General features: G+C 43.6%; 1 protein-coding gene across 1 annotated transcript in view; it reads right to left on the bottom strand.

The window, feature by feature from the left end:
• Positions 1–21,016, bottom strand: part of CHID1 (chitinase domain containing 1) — a 780,048-nt gene that overhangs the window by 395,777 nt on the left and 363,255 nt on the right. The window lies entirely within an intron of this gene.

Raw genomic sequence — 21,016 nt, 5'->3', positions numbered from 1 at the left:
GACCAAGAAGCACCTGCCCCCAGGGGGCGGAGCACAGGAGGAGACAGAGGCTAGGATGAGCTTCACCACTGGAAGCCCGCGGTCCCCCAGGGTGGAGCCCGTAGGGACCCGGGCCGCTTGGACTTAGGTGGGCCTAGCAGGGTCTCCCGAAGTAGTAGAGAGGTGTGCCCACGAACAGCAAGAAAGCATGGTCGGACTCTAGGCTGTAGATCAGGAGCAGCAAGGAAGGCCAGTACAGCGTAGGCAATGTCAAGGCAAGGGACAAAGCCAGAGACGTGGTCAATGGCAGCAGGGGTCAGAATCCGAGGATCAGTCCAAGGAGTAGTCAGGAGTAGCAGGGGTCAGGTTCCAGAGGTCAGACGAGGTCACAAGGCAGGCAGAGGTCAGGATCCAGGCAGCAAACAGAATGTTCAAGGAGCAGGCCGATGTCAGTACCAGAGAGACAGGTCGGGGGTACTACCTGGGGAGACAGGACAGACAGACGCTGGAACAGTAGGACGCTGGAACAGTAGGACGCTGGAACAAGACTGTGAACGCGGAGGCAAACTAGTACACTTACAGTGCCAACCCGATTGCCAAGGCAAGGAAGTGCAGGCAGGGACTTCCTTATATCGTATGTTCAATCAGGGCGCGCCATGGAGCTAGGACCCGCCCCTGGCCCTACAAGAGGCCGGGCGGTCCACGTGCGCACGCAGGGGCATGGCCAACGCCACTGGGGATGCCGAAGTCCAGCATGAGGTCTGGTGCGCAGTGGAAGGCCCGGCAACCGCCGCCGTGGGACGCCGAGGCCTGGAGGAGCTCGTGGCGGCTGCTGCTGGGGAGGCCAACACGTGACCTGTAGAGGAGCTAGTGAGGTGAGCAGGCCTGTGCGCGGGCCGGGCGCTGAAGGGGTGTGCCACAGTACCCCCCCCCCCCCTTCAAGGCCTCCCTCTACGCGGCCATGGCTTTTCAGGATAGGTCCTATGGAAAATCCTGAGGAGCTCTTTCTCAAGAATGTTGTGGGAAGGTTCCCATGAGTTCTCCTCGGCCCCATAACCCTCCCAGGCTAATAGGTATTCCCATCTTTCTCGATGCCGATGGACGTCAAGGACCTCTCTTACCTGGAGTGACGAATCTGGTTCAGTAGAGGTCCACGGAGGTGAAGGATCTTTACGAGAGGGCCAGGAGAGGACCAAAGGCTTCAACAGAGAGACATGGAATGTGTTGTGGATGCCCATGGCACGAGGTAGCTGAAGTTGATAAGACACTGCTCCCACTCTTCAAAGCACTGGAAACAGGCCTATGTACTTGGGAGCCAGATGATGAGAAGGGAGTCTCAACCTTATGTGTCGGGTGCTTAACCACACCTTCTGACCAGGACGGAAGTGTGGAACGGGACGTCTATGGGCATCAGAAGTGCGCTTGGAGTGCTGAGCGGCCTGGGTAAGGCATTCTTTGACTTGATTCCACACCTGGTGAATGGTGTGGGACATGAATTGCGCAGCTGGAGAAGGAACAGTCAGAGGAACTGGAAGTGGCAGCCGAGGTTGTCGTCCGAATACCATGGAGAATGGAGATACATATTAGTGGCAGCAGTGATGTGGGTATTATGCGACAGCTCAGCCCAGGGTAACAAATCAGACCAGTTGTCCTGCTGGTCATTCACGTAGGAATGAAGGAATGTTTTCAAGGTCTTGTTGGTCCTTTCAGCTTGACCATTGGCCTGTGGGTGATAGGCCGACGTAAAATTCAAGGCAATGTTAAACTTTTTGCATAGAGAGCGCCAGTACCTGGCAGCAAACTGTGGGCCTCAGTCAGATATAATTTCCTGTGGGAGTCCATGGAGATGGAAAATGTATTTCAGGAACAACTTGGCTAGTTCTGGGGCTGATGGGAGGCCTGGCAGGGGAATGAAGTGACCCATTTTCGAAAAACGGTCGATGATGACCCAGATTATGGTATTGTTCTGGGATGGAGGCAGGTCTGTGATGCTGGACCATGGCTCGGTAGGTGCTGGAAGCGGTTGGAGTAGGCCCCAAGGCAATCCTGTAGGTGGCTTCTGTTGGGCGCAGACGGGTCATGAATCTACATAGTTACGAGAGTTTTGCACCATGTTGGGCCACCAGTAATATCTCCGCAACATCTCTAGGGTCCTGGTACGACCCAGGTGTCCTGCCAACTTGGAATAATGGGCCCATTTCAGAACTTGTTCACATAATCTACATGGAACGACAGTTTTCCCAACTGGCACAGCAAGTGATACACAGGCAGGATCTATGATGTGTCTGGGAACATCAGGCACATTCTCTGGTTTGAAGGATCTTGATAGTGCATCCGCACAGAGGTTCTTGGAAACTGAGCGATAACATAGAACGAAATTGAACCGTTCAAAGAAGAGCGCCCATCAGGCTTGTCTAGGATTCAAGAGTTGAACTTCTTTAAGGTGTTCAAGATTCTTATGGTCAGTGAAAATTGTAAATTTATGTTGCGCCCCTTCCAACCAGGGGCGCTGCTCTTGGAGCGCCAACAACAGCTAGAAGTTCTCGGTCACCAACGATGTAGTGCTGCTCTGTAGGAAAGAACTTGTGTGAGTAGCATGAACAAGGTATCAATTTACCCTTTGGAGAAAACTGACTTAAGACGGCTCCTGCTCCAATTGCAGAGGTGTCGACTTTGACGACGAATGGGCGTCTTGGGTCTGGATGCTGAAGACAAGGATCGGAACAGAAAGCTTGTTTTAGCGTCTGAAAGGCGGCTTGTGCTTTGGCTGTCCACACACGAGTGTTAGCCCCTTTCTTGGTCATGGCGGTGAGCAGAGCATCTAGGGTAGAATAAGAACATAAGAACATAAGAAAATGCCATACTGGGTCAGACCAAGGGTCCATCAAGCCCAGCATCCTGTTTCCAACAGTGGCCAATCCAGGCCATAAGAACCTGGCAAGTACCCAAAAACTGTCTATTCCATGTAACCATTGCTAATGGCAGTGGCTATTCTCTAAGTGAACTTAATAGCAGGTAATGGACTTCTCCTCCAAGAACTTATCCAATCCTTTTTTAAACACAGCTATACTAACTGCACGAACCACATTCTCTGGCAACAAATTCCAGAGTTTAATTGTGCGTTGAGTAAAAAAGAACTTTCTCCGATTAGTTTTAAATGTGCCCCATGCTAACTTCATGGAGTGTCCCCTAGTCCTTCTACTATCCGAAAGAGTAAATAACCGATTCACATCTACCCGTTCTAGACCTCTCATAATTTTAAACACCTCTATCATATCCCCCCTCAGTCGTCTCTTCTCCAAGCTGAAAAGTCCTAACCTCTTTAGTCTTTCCTCATAGGGGAGTTGTTCCATTCCCCCCATCATCTTGGTAGCCATTCTCTGTACCCTCTCCATCGCAATTACATCTTTCTTGAGATGCGGCGACCAGAACTGTACACAGTATTCAAGGTGCGGTCCTACCATGGAGCGATACAGAGGCATTATGACACCTTCCGCTTCATTCATCATTCCCCCTCCAATAATTCCCAACATTCCGCTCGCCTCCTTGACTAATAATTGGCAATGAAGCTCCTGTAATAATGAAGCTCCTGTAATAATTAGTAAAGCCAAGGAAACATTGTAAGGCCCATAGGCCTACTGGATGGGGCCAGTCTCGGATCCCCTGGACTTTATCTGGATCCATGGACAACCCTCGATCAGATATGATGTACCTTCGGAAGGGTAAGCGATTTCGCTCGAAGAGGCACTTTTCTAACTTGGCATAAAGGTAATTTTCTCTTAGACGTTGGAGGACGATCTGAACATGATCTTGATGGGATTCAAGGTCTTTGGAAAAGATCAGGATGTCGTCAAGATATACCACTACGAATGAGTACAAGAGGTCTCTGAGAATTTCGTTCATAAGGCGTTGAAAGACCACTGGGGCATTGCATAGCCCAAAGGGCATCATGGTATATTCATAGTGACCATCCCTCGTATTGAATGCGGTTTTCCAGATATCTTCAGGATGGATACGTACCAGATTGTTCGCACCCCTCGGTGAAGATCCATGCCCCTTGAAAGCGGTCAAACAGCTCACTGATAAGGGGCAGGGGGTACCGGTCTTTGTGGGTTATGGCGTTGAGCCCTCTGTAGTCAATACAAGGGTGTAAACTGCTGTCCTTTTTTTTGATGAAGAAAAAGCCCGCTCCAGCAGGAGAATCAGAGGGACAAATGAACCCTATTTCTAAGTTCTCTTCATTAAATAACTTATGAGGAGATATTGAAGAATCTAAATATGTACACCCTGGAGGAAAGGAGGAGCAGAAGTGATATGATACAGACTTTCACATACTTGAAAGGTTTTAATGATCCAAAGACAATGACAAACTTTTTCCATTGGAAAAAAATCAGCAGAACCAGGGGTCATGATTTGAAGCTCCAGGGATGAAGACTCATAATCAATGTCAGGAAATATTTCTTCATGGAGAGGGTGGTGGATGCCTGGAATGCCCTTCTGGAGAAGTGGTGAAGACCAAAACTGTGAAGGATTTCAAAGGGGCGTGGGATAAATACTGTGTACCCATAAAGTCTAGAGGATGTGAATGAAGAGAAGAGGCATGGGGGTGGCTTGCGGGAATGACAGCTACTACCTGGAGATTAATATCCTTATTCAATAAACATACTGTTAGTGCGACTCCAACATTGCTCTATGCTTCAATGGCAAGAGGAAATGTGGAAAAAAGGATTTGCATTCACAAAAAAGCTGGGGAGTAGCTTGCTTGTTGCGGCGGTTACTACCCCAAACCAAATAAGACTGATATTTTACTTTCAATGCATATCCAGCTGTTAGCGACCGGCTCCCCAAAGGGGAGAAGTTAGCAATCTGTTATAGATCTACTCCCCCAGAGGGGAGAGGTTAGCAATTTGTTATGAATCTTGCTGCTGGATACTCCCGTTGAAGGAGGAGTTAATAATCTGTTAGCGATCACCCCGCCAAGGAAAGCGGAGTTAGCACTCTGTTACGGATCTTGCTAAGGAGTAGCAATCTGTTAGTGCTCTGGTCTTCCAGAGGGAAGGAGTAGCAACTGTTATGCTTTGTTCCTGAAGAAAGATGAACCAGCAACCTGTATGATTCCTATGGAGAGATAGCTATCTGATATGGATCAGTTTCTGCAGAGAGAGGTGTAATGGTCTGATGTGGGTTGGCTCCCACAGAGTGGAAGATGAATAATACCGCTCTATTAGTGTAGGAAGTAACACTTAGTAGAAATAGTGAATCCCTGGGCCGATGGCAGATGACAGCGCCCACTGGGGACACCAAACTCCGGCATGAGGCTTGGCGACTGCTTCGGTGGGACGCAGAGGCCTGGAGGAGCTAGCAGCTGCCACTGGGGAGGCTGACCCGTGACCTGCAGAGGAGCTAGCGGGGTGAGCGGGCTCGCACGCGGATGGGACGCACAACAGTTTACTCGTTGCAGATGTTAGTGTCTTCTGCAAAAAGATAAACTTTTCCTTATAACCTTTCTGCTATGTTGCTCACATAGATACTGAATAGAACTGGCCCAAGAACCAATCACAGAGGCACTCCACTTATCATTCTTCTCTCCTCACAATAGGTTCTATTTACTACTACTCACTGATGTCTATCAATCAATCAATTTGTATTCATTTCCACCACCTTGGGACCCACTCCCAGGCTTTTCATTTTGAACATGAGCCTCCTATATGGGACAGTATTAAAGCTTTGCTGAAATCCAGATACATCACATCAAGTGTTCACTAACCCATATAACATTACACCTGCTCTTTGCTCATGAATCACAACCCCCCGCCCCCCAAGAATACTGCAGACAACTCCAGAAATATCAACAATATGTCCCTGCCCTTGACCACAGTCATCTGAATAGCTTCATAAAGGATATCCAAACTGTTTCTGTTCCATATGCCATGAATTGTACCCACTTTATTAAAGTAAGCCAGGAAGTGTCTATATATAGCCTTTTCAATCAATTTTTCCACAAAGGGAAGATTAGAGCCAAAGCAATAGTACATCAAGATTATTGGATTGGACCCAGGGTTTTTTTAATTACTGACTTTACTATAGCATTTTTTTGTAGATTGTATCATAATGCAGATATTTGGAAAACCCGACTGGCTTTTGGGTCAGCAGGTTTCAGAAAGCTTTGCATAAGCATTAAGCATCCTTAGCTTATATTCAACATACCAAACACAGTGCTGAGAAAATACTTCACAACATAAGACAACATGGAACCTTAGATATCATAGGGAAAGCAATTAAGAGTAGCTGGTAACTTTCAATGGGTAATATGAGGACAAGGAGCTTTGCATAAGTCCTGAAATACGTCTGCTCTCAGCCATCCACAATCTCTACCATCTCCTGTGTGAACTGATTCGATCATTGCCATCTGCCTCATGGTCAAAGCACTGGGCAAAGCTAGCCTTTAGGCACATATGCATATCTCTTCTTAATTGTTTTCTAAGATAATGACAAATAGACTACAGTATTCTCTGCGGAGTCTCCTATCCTCTGCTTTAAGGGAGCAAAGAGGGTCTTTTAAATCATTTAATTTTACAAATCAATGCCAGATCACTTTAGGCAATATTTCTACTTGCATTTCACTATGCATGCTTGAAATGTCTGAAAAGGGATATGCAAACCCCATTCAAGATCTGTACATGAATTTATATTCAAGCTGGTAACAGAACTATTCATGCATTTGCTATCCAAATGTGCAGCTGGAACAAATGCCAATCTGATAAGTATGCGCATTAAAACAATACTGATTACTACAAACAAGATGAGAAAATAAATATTGGGTATGCTGATTGCTTTTGATTATAATCAGTAAGTAGAAATGCTTATTGTAATGTTCAATGCTTATATTACCTTACAAGACAGAACGTAGAAATTTCAATTTGAGACTAATTTATGCCAACATGAACAGTTGGGTATAACTTTATTTTAATTTTTGTTTGCCACATCTCCTTTGCTTTTAGAGTTTCAGAACAAGTCAAATCTGCTTCATATTTGGACAAAGACTCACTCATGTCATAGGGCGGCCCAGTCAGCTATATAGCTATGAATCTCTGCTTCCAGTGCTAACAGGTCTTGTTTCCTCTAGTGCTGAAAGACTGTACGCATATACAGAATCTCTATAAATATCCTACTAAATTGGACTTCGTTTCTGTAAAAAGAGGATGGCAGCTTTTTTAATGTTAAAAAACAAGATCTTGTGCCATTATTGTTGCAGAATCCAGCTATTGGCTTAATATGTAGGATTTCCACTTTCAGTTCTTTCCCTATTCATAGAGCAGTCCATATTCAAAAGTTTATCTGAGTAACTTGGGAGTTACCCGGCAAACCTTTGGTTCATAAATATTCTCTAGCTCTCTGGTTAAATTTTGTGCATGTAATTCCTTACTTGCATAAAACTTAGCTGGATAAAAAAGAAGCAGTGATGGGGTTTTCCAACTTAAGCCAATTAGAGCTGATAGTGCTATCCAGAAAGTTATCCGAGTAGGTCTGGTCATGCCGAGGGCTGTCTTAAAGTTATCCAGCTAACTTTCTCTGGGTAACTTCTACTTTAGACAGGATTATTCAGTGGAACATGTATCCAAGTAAAGTTCCTTGGTAACTGTACTCCTCCCCGGCTTACTCAATATGGCTCTCATAATAGTAGGTTTTAGGAAGCAATGTCTTCTTTTCATTCTTTATACCAAGGCTTCACAAACCTTTACTGGGGAACTCCACGATCAGTCAGTTTTCAAGATATCCACAATGACTATACATGAGATAAATTTGAAAACCCTCTTCTACATAACACTCATTTAACGCAATTCCCATATCTAAATATCACTTCCCCCCACCACAACACATTTGCTACATGATATCTTGGTTCTCATCTCTGTTTGCTCACCTGTCCTAAGATAATCGCTACCTAATGTAAAATTTTTGTCACCAAATATAAATATATGTTTGGTCACTTGATCTAAGTTAATCGATATACAATTGTTCCATTGTAATTTTCTGCCTTTTTATACCCCTAGTCAATGTTATCTAAAGTTACAGACTGTAAACTAGATCTACCCTGGTTTGATCTCAGTTCCATGTAAAGCCTTCTGTTTGCTGCATTGAGTTCCATGTAAACCGATGTGATGTTCCCAAGGAATGTTGGTCTATAAAAACTTTAAATAAATAAATAAATAAATAAATAAATGCTAATTTATCTTAGCATATTCATTGTGGATAGCCTGAAAATCCTATGGAGTCCCTAGGACATGTTTGGGAAGCTCTGCTTTATACAGTGTCACTCTTCATCTAATTACTATGTAGCATTAACAGTTGGGTACACCATTACCATTTTCTTCTTCCATTCTTTTCTATATCACATGAGTTAGTGATTTCTTCCCTGTCCACAGTGGGACGATCCCCATCTTTTCCATAAATAAATGGGTCATAATGGGCCAAATGTATTAAAGGGTTTTCCACAATTTAGGGTCAATACTGAAAAAGTCACCAGACAGTGAAAATAACCTGCTAATTTAGCTAGTTATTTTATTAAATCTAACTGCCTAGGTTTTTGTTTTAAAATTTTCCCATATCTAATCAGTCACCTGCCATTTGAGTGACTGGGGTTGGCTAGTTAGAACTGAAAATCTGCACTAACTGGCTAAGTCCAATCTTGTAAAGTATCCCCTTTCCACTTGCCTGATGTTTAATAGAAAGCAGTACCGTAAACACTGACAGGATGAATTAGCCATGGCATGTGGATGATGTTATCTGATGGTGCCAAACCAACCCATCTCTCTAATTCAGTCAAATTTTGGTTATTGAGCATACATGGGAGTTCCTGTACATACTGCCTCACAAGCCCCTCAGTCGATTATAAGGTAATCAACCCTCAAGGAAGATGTGTTGGTATTAAGCCTAGATAATTCATCCTGCTGTCTAGAGACAGCTCTATTTATGGAAACCAACTTTGCTTTCTCTATTGACAAGCAGAGCTGTCCACACAGTAATGGGATGTGAAGGTGTGAACTGACAATGAAGTTACAGATTTGCAGATGTCTTCAATTGAAATGTCTTTTAGGGGAGCATTTACGTTTACCTGATGAGCCTTGACAGAGTATGTGATCTGGAGGTCAGTTAGAGCAAAGCAATATGTAATACAGTCTGCTAGTAAGTTGGACAATGTGTGCTTAACAACAGCTATACCCAGTCTGTTAGGGTGATAAGAGATGGAAAGTTGAGAAGCCCAACAATGTGTTTGAGTTCTCTTCAGTAACAGTACAAGGCCCTTTTACAATCCAGTGAATGGAGGGCCTTCTTCCCTTTTTATGTATGACATATGGAGAGTAATGAACCAATTAGAGATGTGCAATCGTTTCAACGAATGTATCATCCGCAACAAATAGGTCCCTATTCATTGCATTCGTGGGTCCATGAAACAAATAGCAATCCCCCATGAATGAAACATCATATTAGTATTAGTGTAAGAGTGAGAAAGAGAGAGAGCACCTAACCATAATGCCCTCATACTAGGTAGGTATTTATACCCCTATATGAGGCCCACCTAGTTACTCGAGGTGAGGTGTAGGTATTAGTGTAGGGGTTAGGGGCCACTTTGACATGCAGAGTGTGACGTATGAACAGAACAGTGCACTCTTGTGAAGATTTGATGATCTTCGGAGTGAGGAAACTCACACAAAGATGAGATTTGTGCAATGTTCTCTCAACCTAGCTTGATGCTACCCAGGTAGGGAGTCCATATGCAGATATCATAAAGGAACTGGTGGAGGAGGTGAAATTGTTTCTGGTAGACTAGGCACATTTTATAACTTTTTGGTGTGTACACTAGGAAATTATTGGTGTTTCTGGTAATTACAGACATTATACAACCATTTTTTATTATAGAAACAAGCCTTTAAGCCCGTTAAAACGGGCGAGGTGTGCCGGCCAGAGCTGTCTATTCTGCACAGTAACAGCTGCTCATGGGCCTGTTAAAACGGGCAAAATGTTCGCAGCACGTCGGTCAGAGCACTGGATGTTCACGGCACATTGGTCAGAGCTCTCTTCCACGCAGACAGAGCTGCTCCCTTCTGCTCATTTGCAGCGCAGGCGTGGCACGTCAGTGAGAGCTGCTCTCTACTGCGCATTCGAGGCACGTCGGTCACCGCTCAATAATAAGGCTGATGGTTAGGTAAGGGATGCTTTTGGGAGGTTTGGGTATTTCCATTATTTCCTATGGAAAAAATAGTCTTGACTTACAACCAACTTGAGTTACAACCAGCCCTCTGGAACCAATTGAGTTTGTAAGTCAAGGGTCCACTGTATTTCTACCTTAAGCAAGCACAGAACACAGTTCACTTTCTTCTTGGTTTCTATCTGAGACTACCTCAGCTCTGCCAGCCTGTATTGCCCCTATCAAAACCACAGGGACCAGACTATCTCCACTCTGCCATCCTGTCTTGCACTTATCAACTTTCTGCCACTCTGCCTTGCTGCCATACACCAGATGATTCTACTCCTTCTGGTGGGTCTTGCCAATATCATGGTTCCTCAGTGTGTTGATGCTAGTCTTTCTGCTTCTTTGTCCCTTTATCGGCACCTTGTGGTTTTTTATGACACCCTTTCTGCTTGCTCTGTTCCCCCTTCATTGTGCTGTAGGATGTTGATGCCACTTGCTTGCCACTTTGCCTGTGGTGCTGCCTTTGAGGGTTCATGCAACTGTTATTGGTGCTCTCTTTTGAAGCTGTGGTGTGTTTTTGACACTCTCGCTGCTGCTTTGCACCTCTGTTAAAGCACTCTTGACACTCCTAGTACCCCTTTGCCCCTTTACAGTGCCTTAGGTTATTCATGCCACTTTGGTGCCACTTTGCCACAGTCTAAGTACCTTGGAGCTCTTTTCTTGTTCTGTTGATTGCTCCCCAGATGTTTCATCAGAATTGATAAGAAAACTTCAATTCTGCAGCCAAAAATAGGCTGCAAATACCTCCCCCATTGACTTTAATGGCAAAACGAATGAAACTAATAAACAAATTTGTTTTTCCCTCAATGAAACTAATGAAATTAATTTGGGTCCTGGCGAAATGAAACAAAACACATTTTTTCCTTCTGCACATCCCTAGAACCAATGCTCATAGCTTACTGACTCTTCTAGCTGAAGTAATGGCATCTAAAAATATCACCTTCCAGGAAAGAAACTTTTAAGAAAGCTGACTCCAGTGGTTCATAGGGAGGTTCCATTAGTTATGCCAAAAGACATTGAGATCCCATGGCACCAGTGGCTTTGTACCCAGAGGTCTCGTATGTCACAAACCCTTCATGAACATCCAGAAGATGGATGGAGATTGGCTTTTTGTCAACTTGAGGGTGGTAAGTGGCAATGGCACTAAGATGCACTTTGACCAACAACATACTGAGACAGAAACAGAAGAGGGAGAACAAGTAATGAAGTATATCTTTTGTAGTACAGGCAAATGGGTTCAAGGAGCGTGCCTGACACTAAGATGAAAACTGCCTCCATTTGAAACTGTATCCTTGTCTGGTAGATAGCATCCTGGCCAAATCATGATGTCCTCAACCTGCTTAGATAGCAAACTAAACGACATATATAGGTTCAGATCATTGAACAAGTCAGGTAATCTCATGACCATTCAGAAACCTTCTTGTTCTTTTTCACCTTTGGTTACATGGGTCTTTTTTGATTTTACTGATTTTTATGTGTGCAGTTCACATTAGATTTCACAATACCTCGTATATAGCCATTTTAAATGTTTCTTTGCTCAATATTAGTAGCCTTCCTTTTTTGTCCATTTTATTCATTATTTTAGTTGTGTAATATGCTCACTGAGATGGTTGGTTTAGTGACAATTTTTATCTATTTAAGGTTCTTGTTTTTATTTGCTTTTTTATCAGTATGTGATGTCACCATTTTATTTGCAATTATTGTTTATGTTTTTTATTCAGTATTCTATTTATGCAATTGTGTGTACCATATTCATGGTTTTAGTTTTGTGAGTATGTGCATAAATATGTATTAATATTTTGTATTGTATCATAGCCCCTGAGGCAGCCACTTGGGTAGTGGTGAAACTTGGCCTGAGTTGGACATTTTTACGTCTCCACTTCAATAAATGTTCACAAAGGACATTTGGCATCTATCTTGTTTGTTGATAGCTTTCATTACAGCTTTCATAATAGCCTCCCTTCTTGTTTTGTGGGTCCTTGTCTTGTTTAGACCTCTGGTGGCTTATCTAGCCTGTCTTGCTCTTGTCCTGTCTAGGTCTCCTAGTGGCCTATCTTGTCTGTTTGATCCCTGTTTTGTCCTGCAGTCTGGTTTTGATTTGTCCTGTCCTTATTTTACCTTGTTCCTGCCTGTACATTCCAAACTTGTTTTTTGCTTTACCTAGGCCTCTGATGGCCTTTTTTGTCTTTCTGTCCTAGCCTAATTCCTTGCTCTGGTTAGGCCTTCCAGTGACCTCTCTTGTTTGGGGGTACTTTCCCTTGTGCTGCATCTTGTTCCTGCCTTGAGCTTTGTTTAGCTCCCCAGTTTCTGTATCCTTGCCTGCCCTGTTTCCTTCCTGCCCAGACCTTAGCCTGCCTTTTTCCTACCTGAACCCCTGCTCCAAGTGCCCTGCCAGTGAAGTCCTGCCATCCCCCAGAATCTGCGAGCTGAATCCAAGGGGGAGGCAGCCATCCAGACAGAAGAACCTGAATTGCTCTACCCTTGACTCCTGTACTACTCCTGCTGGGGGAATAACTTGCACCAGCCTGCCAAGTCCCGACAGTATGATGAGGCCAGACAAACCTCATATGCATGGCTTTGGGACTCCCCTGCAGCCTGTTGATTCAGATGACCCCCACAAGGAAGCCAGCTATGACGGTGCCTGCTTCTGACCCTTAAAAACCTGGCTTCCTAATATTACCCTTGGTATTTGGTTTAGCTATGTGATGGCTTGAGTTCCTCTGAACTGTGTGTCCAGTATTAATTCTTCTCTGCAACATCAGCCCTGGCACCAATGAAGACTGATCTTGCACTTTCTTTAGGAATGTGAGAATTGCCAAAAGAATAGCCTATCTGCAGTAACTTACTTCCTCTGCTTTGCCCCAAGACCGACCCCTGTAACACAATCTCTAATTCCAGACAACCTGAATTCTGCCTCACAGGAGTCCCTGCCCCACTCTGAGGCTATTCCAGCACAGTAGATCCCTGAGACGGTAGAGACCTGCAAGCCACAGTTAAAGGTACTATCTGTGATTTTAAAAAAGCCATTTCTGTCCCCACTATGAAAGCCTGCTTCTACTCTAACTTCTGCTAAACCTGCAAGTATTCCAGCCACAGTCTAGCCAAACTATTAAGAAATCGTACCTGTAAATTTGAATCCTGTTCTAGAACCCACCTTTAGGAGGCCCTAATCAGTCAGCTAGCTCCTAGCTCTGTGCCTGGGAATCCTACTCATCCAGGTAGTTTCAGTTCAACATCTGTGATTTCTCCTTAGTCATCTGGGTCCTTCATGCAAGCTCAGATTCCTGCCCAACCAGGTGTTTCAAGTTAGGCCTTAAAGAAGTCTGCTGTAGCACCAAGAAAGGTAGCCTATGTTTTTTCCACTGCTGTGCTTTCTGACTCCACCGTTGCTATTTATATTTGAGCACATGAGAGTGCGGTGCTCTGCTTCTCCTTGTTTTTGAAATGGTGGAGAGCCTTTTTTTTAATAGTTTAAGTGTTTTTGATGACCTTATGTTAAGTTATATAATATGTCATTAATACACCTCTACAGTTTACAATAGGAACACATTTGATAAAGTCTGTTGAACATTACTGAGACTTAGGTGTATTTATAGATATCAATATGGTGATCAAATTCGGCTACAATAAACTTCACCTACTGAAACGATTAAAGCTATTGCTGAAATTAAGTGATTTTCACACTGTGCTACAAACCATAGTATTTTCTAGTTTTGACAAAATAATGCCTTGCTATTGGGATTACCAGCATTGACCTTAAGACCTTTGCTTTTGCTGCAGCAGAATGCAGCAGCAAGAGTGCTGATCAGGGGAGAAAAATACGATCATATCACCCTGGTCCTGATATCTTTACATTGGCTGCCAATAAAATATCAAATTCAATATAAGATTCTAAGAACCATTCACACAATAATAAAGATGCAGATTGGCTGTGAGCAGCACTGCATTTCCATACTCCCAAAGAAATTTAAGATCAGTTTATAAAGGGCTGCTGAGTATTCCATCCATTCGAAGCGGTCATCTGAGGTTCAAGACCGAGCACTTTCAATTGCTGGGCCTAGTTTGTGGAACTCAATACCCCTATGAAGAAATACTAAAGAAGTTGGGACTTTTCAACTTGTTCCTTGCTTTACGTAGGCCCCCACATTGGCCTTTCTTGTTTTTCTATCCTAGCCTCTTTTCTTCCTCTGGTTAGGCTTTCCAGTGACCTTTCTTGTTTGGGGGTGCTTTCCCTTGTGTTGTGTCTTATTCCTGCCTTGTGCTATGTTTAGCTCCCCAGTTCCTGTATCCTTGCATGTCTTATTTCCTTCCTGCACAGACCATCGCCTGCCTTGTTTCTGCTTGAACCCCTGCTCCAAATGCCCTGCTGGCACAGTCATGCTGGCCATCAGAACCTGCAGGAGGGGGAGGGGGGTGGCTAGTCAGGCAGAAGAACCTGCACTGCTCTACCCTTGAGTTCTGTATTGTTCCTGCTTATGGAATAACTTGCATCGGTCTGCCCAGCCCTGACACTATTACAGAAGATCTTTCCATGGTGTGGAACAATTAATACTCTGGAGGAGATGAAGCTCAAATTTTTCTGCATCCAGAAGTGCCTGCTGATAGCCTTCCTGCTTCATACTGAGAAACACTACAGAAGGCTTGAAGTTATTGATGTAGCCCTGTAAGTTTTGTACAATGTAAAGTTGATGGGCAGCAATATGGGCACTGAGCATCAAGCTCTGGAAGAATTTCTTCCCAAACTTGTTCAACACTCTAGGGTCCTTCCCTAAGATGGTGTTGTAAAAAATCCTGGTCATTTTGCCTGTTTCTATGCTGACTCCGCAATTATGAACTGGTGCAGTAGGTGAACCACACCAAACCCTTGAGATTGTTGAACCCTATATTTGAGGTCCAGTTTCCTGGCTACTGGGGTGCAGGAGGCAGGATTATCCCATATTCTCATTTTCAGATTCCACAGGATTGAATGAATTGATAATGCTGCAACCTCAGCAGGTTTTTCCAAAATCTGCAAGATCCCCAACATCTCTGTATGGGAATCTTTGTCCCTATGGACACTGACTCCAATCATTTTACCCAATTTATCTGGGAATTCAGAGTACAAGAACTCTTCTGGGTGTAGGTGAATGCTCTGGCAGTTCAGGTAAAGGGGGTCTGATAGACTCCCCATATACCCTTCCAATGAATCCAGAAGTGTAGAGGCTCTAACCCATGTCCCCAATTAGAGACAACGGCAATTAGGGCAAGGTCTTCAGTTGTCTTGCAGGGGAATATTCTTGGGGCATTCTACAGATGATGACATCCTGTAAATCCTCAGACTGGCTGGATTCCTCTGCAGAGGGCTAGACCCTACCACTGGGCCTTCTGTTGGGAATTTCCGAGGCATGGAGGCAAGAAGGACTCACCCTTGTGGGAGCAAATCCAACATTTTGGACAAGAGAGATTGAATAGGGCCCTCCTTATCACTAGTCAATAATAAAGTAAAGAAAGTCTTCAGTACAGCCATGTGGTCTATGGGCTGATGTGGCCTTTGACCTAGAGTTGGGGGAAGAGATATCCTCTTCTGAAATCAGTATAAGGTCATGTTTCCTAGAAGCAGATACTGAACTCCAGGAAGGGGCTCCCTCCTGGGTTAACTGCACTGGCAGCTGCATAGAGACCAGAGGCACAATGGAGCATATCGGGTCCAGTGTCTCCAAATGAAACCCAAGAAAGCAACTCCAAAAGGCCCATGGTCCGGACCAAGGAACCAAGATGGAGACAAGAATACCACATGAAGGAAGATAACTTTAAGGAGTCTCCTCCTGATCCAATGCTTGCTTCTATGCCAGGGACTGGTGCAACAATTGTATCGAGGACCAGTGTGTCACCATCTCTGAAAGCTGATGCTGATGGCTGGTTTATCAATGGTGGCAAAGACCAGTGTATTGAAGGGGCTGAGGCCCTGTGCCGTGTCAACGGAGCCTGCTTCAGTGCTGACTTCTGCCTCAGCGATGCCAACTGCACCACCAGCTCTGAGGAATGGTGCTTCTTTTTCTTCAGTGCCAACCGGCCCCATGAGGCAGGGAAATCATCTGGGTGTGCCGAGGAGCTCATGGACTCCTAAGCTTGATGCTTCTGCATCTTGCTCAGTCCCGGAACTAAGAAAGATCCGGAGGCTAGCACTGCATTTGGGGGAGTTTTGCCCAAGGAGTTTGTTAGATTAGGTTCCAACCCCCTAGAGGTTGGAGCCCTCCAGGAGGAATGGTTCCAGCTTTTCACTGACCTGTGAAGTTCCTCCATCTTGTAGGCCATTTGGGACCTTGGTGACATCCAACCACAGCAGTGAATAAATCGTGGTCGGGACTGAGCCATCTGTAACAAATATCATGGCCATTGATAATGGGCATCTTATGGCCACAGATCCAGTTCTTGAGGCAAATGGAGGGGACCTTCTTGGAGCTGGACATCCAGTTCAGACAAAAAAAAAAAGACTGGGGTGGGGAGGCTGTGAGAGGCAGAATTCTTCCTGCTGGCCTTACCCAAGGGACTGGAGTGGCAGCCAATCATTGCTCATTCCTCAAGGGTGGTATTTGAGGTCATCTTTTAGTGCCAAGTCAATCTCCATAAGTTACAGCACTCAGTGGTGTGCAGCTGCCAGCATGCTGCCAAAGTTGCACATCAAAGCATCACACCCCTGGGAATGATTTTAAAGTTTTGCCTTTCTCTAAATAGCCAGCTCATTAGGTGGCAGATTTACTAACCCACGATAACTGATTATTGCATTAAAAAGAGAATTTATTGTGCGTAAAATGCTGTTTATCACATCTATATTTTGCAAAATCGCATATTGTGATAAAAAATCTTCCTCCTATTGAAATTAGCTGCTTTGTATACATTTGAATGCATAAAATACTAATGCATGCAAAACAGCTAATGCATAGGTAATCCTATACTAATAAAATAATGTGGCTTGCCAGAGCCACATCATTTGCCAAAAAATTAGCTACAAATCAGGTGTTGTAGATAATTTTTCAACGAGGGCATCAGAACGTTAATGCAAGTCACAATAATCCCACGCTAAAATTAAAGGGCCATGTGGCCCAGAAACCTCCCCCTTCAATGTGTAAAAATCCCCTGGAAGGTCTGGTGAGACCCCCACCCACATGTTAAGGTGGCCCTGCAGTAAAATAAAAAATAAATAAAAACTTTTAATGCCATGTGGCAACACTCCACCCCCCCCTCCCCAAACCCCACCAAAAGAAACCTGCCTCCCCACCCTTCCAACATTAAAAAAAAGTCCCTGGTGTCTGGTGGCACCCTGCTAGCCCACACCAGGCCTCCCCTTACCTTTAGAAAAAATTCCTGGTGTCTAGAAGGGCTCAGAGCGCCCCCTAGGCCTGCTAGCCTTTGTCCCTATGAAGGCCGGTCAGTGACATTTTGGAAAACGGCGTTGACTGGCCCAGAGCCTAGGGGGCGCTCTGAGCCCAAAAGAAACCAGGGATTTGTTCTAAAGGTATGGGGAATCCAGGGTGACCATAAGAAACCAGGAATTTATTACTAGGAAAGTGGGTATCAGCGGGTGGGGAGGAGCCATTAGATACCAGGGACTACTTCTAACATTGGGGGTGTGCAGGATTCCTTGTGGGAGGAGCTTGAAACCCAGGTGTTTAGGAAGGAGAGCAGGGTGTTGCCACATGGCATAACATTTTGTATACTTTTTTTTTTTTTTTTTTTACTGCGGAGCTACCTCAACAGGGGAGCTGCACTATTGAATATACCTCCAAAGTTAGCCGGAGTAGTTTATCTGGCTATCTTTGCTATTCAGACAGTGATTGAAAATGGATCTCTGTTTTGTTTTTTTTTTATTGCAGTAGGTTTACTTTTTGAGGTTTATGAACTTGTGATCATGTATTTTGTTTTGTACATTTTATATAGTATGATTGCATTTAATTTTGTAAACCACTTTGACTGCTTTGAAAGTCATATATCAAATTTAATAAATTAAAACTAGACTAAAGTTAGCTGATTAAGCCTTTCAAAAACAGAAAAAAATGCATAGTGCATCTGGCTCAGTAAGTGTTATTAACAGTGGGAAGGAATTAATATTGCTGAGGCAGGCATTCCAGCATTCCAGCTTAGTAGGACAGCTCTCTTCTGATTCCAGAGAATAATGTTAAGGAAAGAGTTCCCCCATACTGGCCCTGCATTAAAATCCTTCGTCTCGTGTGCTACCCACTGATTCAAAACATAAGGTACATGAAAGTCTGTGTTCAACTTCTGGAGCAGCTCCAGACTAGGAAGAAAGATCTTGTAGGCTTTAACACAACAAACTATACGGTACCATTTTATTATTTATTTCATAAAACATGGAGACGGTGGGGCGAAAGGGCAATCTACCAGATCACCATATTCTTGTCTGCATCCTAGTCTATGTGCTTCTGCTCTCTTGCACAAGGCAACAGCAACACGCCACTGTACAAGCTAGGCACCTTCCTTTTCTCTGTTTTTTTAATTTAAAAAAATGTATAATGTACCTGAGAAATGGAATCTGTAGTTGCTGCTAGTATACTGTCACTTTGTCTTTGCTGGGGAAGAAAGACCCTCTTAGTACTTTGCACTGTGGGGATTCTTTCTCTTAGCCACCATGAGATGGCATCTTTATTAATATGAACTTACTGAATCTTTAACTTATAAAATGTCTACAAAAAAACCCAAAATACAGAATTACAGAATGAAGCCCAAAGCATAAAGCCCAGTCTGGAGGCGGAGCTTAGTTGGAATGATGGCTGGTTCAGACAACTGAAAATGTATAATTTATCTCTCACAATTAATTAAACTTCTTACCAAGAAATATGCACAAAGACACGCACACAGAGTTGTTAATTAAGATTGCTATTGGGCATACAGTTCTGGTCTTTAGAAACATCCTGGTTCTCTTATTAAACAGGTGCGGCCCAGAGAGCTGTACCTCTGGTTTATAAAATCAGCAGTTGGTTAGAACAAATTATTTACCAATCTACATGTATTCTAACTACAATACACGTGTGAAATTTGTGAACCAGGGTCACTTGTCCTAAAGGTACAGAAGTTATAGCCAAATGAAAGTTGAAACTAGTAGGTTTAACTGAAGAAGTCTGCTCATAAATATTTTAGTAAAACTGACTGGTATTCTTGGTGACAAGTGGCCTTAAGTAAAGGTAAAGTAACCTTACAGTATTTGACAACAGCATAATTTACAGCAAGGTCAGTAAGGCAAACAAACAATATCTCATATAAAACTGACTTGAGTGGGCGATACAAGTGTCTTACCAATATTTAATCCAAGTAAAATGCTAGTAGACTTCAAAACCTTTTAGACAGACACTAAATTAGCTTACAATTTGTGCAATCACAGCAAAGGAGCCTGCCTTGACTTTTCAGTGGCAGAGGTCCTAGCTAGGCAGATCCCAGCACTCATAGTGTGAACAAACTGGTAGGAGTGCACTGGAGATGCTGATAGGATTCCATTTTAATCAGGCCAAATATAGCCTGCTGACAAGGCGCAGAGGATTCTGTTATATAAAGAGGTTTATCTGTAATTGGGAGAAGTGGCAATATTATCATTTCAACACCATACACACCTCTATTTGAGATTTATTTCTGCTCCATAATAAAACAAATACATCAAGAAATCCAGAGCTTTCAAAGAATGGCTACTCTGTTCTATGCTGAGTGACAGGAGAGGAGGAGTGTTTAATTTGGGAAGGTGGCAACCAAGGAGGCACATGACAACTGTGTTCTAGAATTTAAAATTCTCCTCTAAGATTGAACTCTAATATGCACTATATTTCACGAACCACAAAAGCTCGTCAAGGATGCATTTAATTGATAATAAAAGCAGGAGGGCTAGCCTGAGCGCCTTGTGGTAGTTTTGAGTACTGCCATGTGGGAGACCAGCGTTTGATTCCCGGATTTGGCTTCTGCTTTGTGCTCTTTGGACCAGCAGGGGCTTTAGAGTTCATAGTTATAGGAGGGAATGAATCTCACCCATCACACACTACCATCTACAGTTGGGATTCAGGCTGCATACATTCTGGGGCCAAGGAAAGACGTGATCTGCGGCCCCTCCCTGTAGGACTCTTGATGCAATGACTGGGGTTTGAGATGAAGTAGAGGCAGGGAATGGAAATAGGGAAAAATGTAGCCATATGTAAAGGCTCATGGTTGGGCAGGTTCTGACTGATTGTATGCTTCCAGCTCATGAGCAAGAGTAAACTGCTGGGCCATAAAATAAAATCAATGGTGCTCTCCACAGCATGATTAATAAAGATCTGAACAATCTGCTTTCAAATCTTATTGATGCATTGTCGATAGCATTAGGAATTTAGTTCAAACTACTTCTAAGTGCATCATTCTACTGCACCACACTAGCTCTCATCTTACCCTATGTCCTTTCTCATGACCTCTCTTTGCTGGGCAAGCAGCTGCTATCTGTGCCCTTCTCTTCCATTGCTAACTCCAGATGCCATGCTGTCTTGTGGCACCGTTTGCCTGGAACGGCCTTCCTGAGTTGGAGTGTCGTCTTCCATCTCTGGCTTTATTCAAATCCTGCTTAAAAACCCAACTTATGGGATTGTTTTTATAGCTAGACTCTTACAGATATTGGCCTTCTCATATTAAAATATTTTACTACTAAGTTTTTAAGTTTAAGGTTAATAAGGTTTGATATATCACCAATCATAAACAAAAAAAATCACAGCAGTTTAAAATTAAAATGATAAATCATCAATACATATACAATATAAAATAAAACCAAACAAAATA

Source organism: Rhinatrema bivittatum, chromosome 17, assembly GCF_901001135.1.
Source record: "Rhinatrema bivittatum chromosome 17, aRhiBiv1.1, whole genome shotgun sequence".
Taxonomy (NCBI): domain Eukaryota; kingdom Metazoa; phylum Chordata; class Amphibia; order Gymnophiona; family Rhinatrematidae; genus Rhinatrema; species Rhinatrema bivittatum.
Note: the sequence above shows the minus strand (reverse complement) of the source record. Positions and strands in the feature narration are given on the sequence as shown.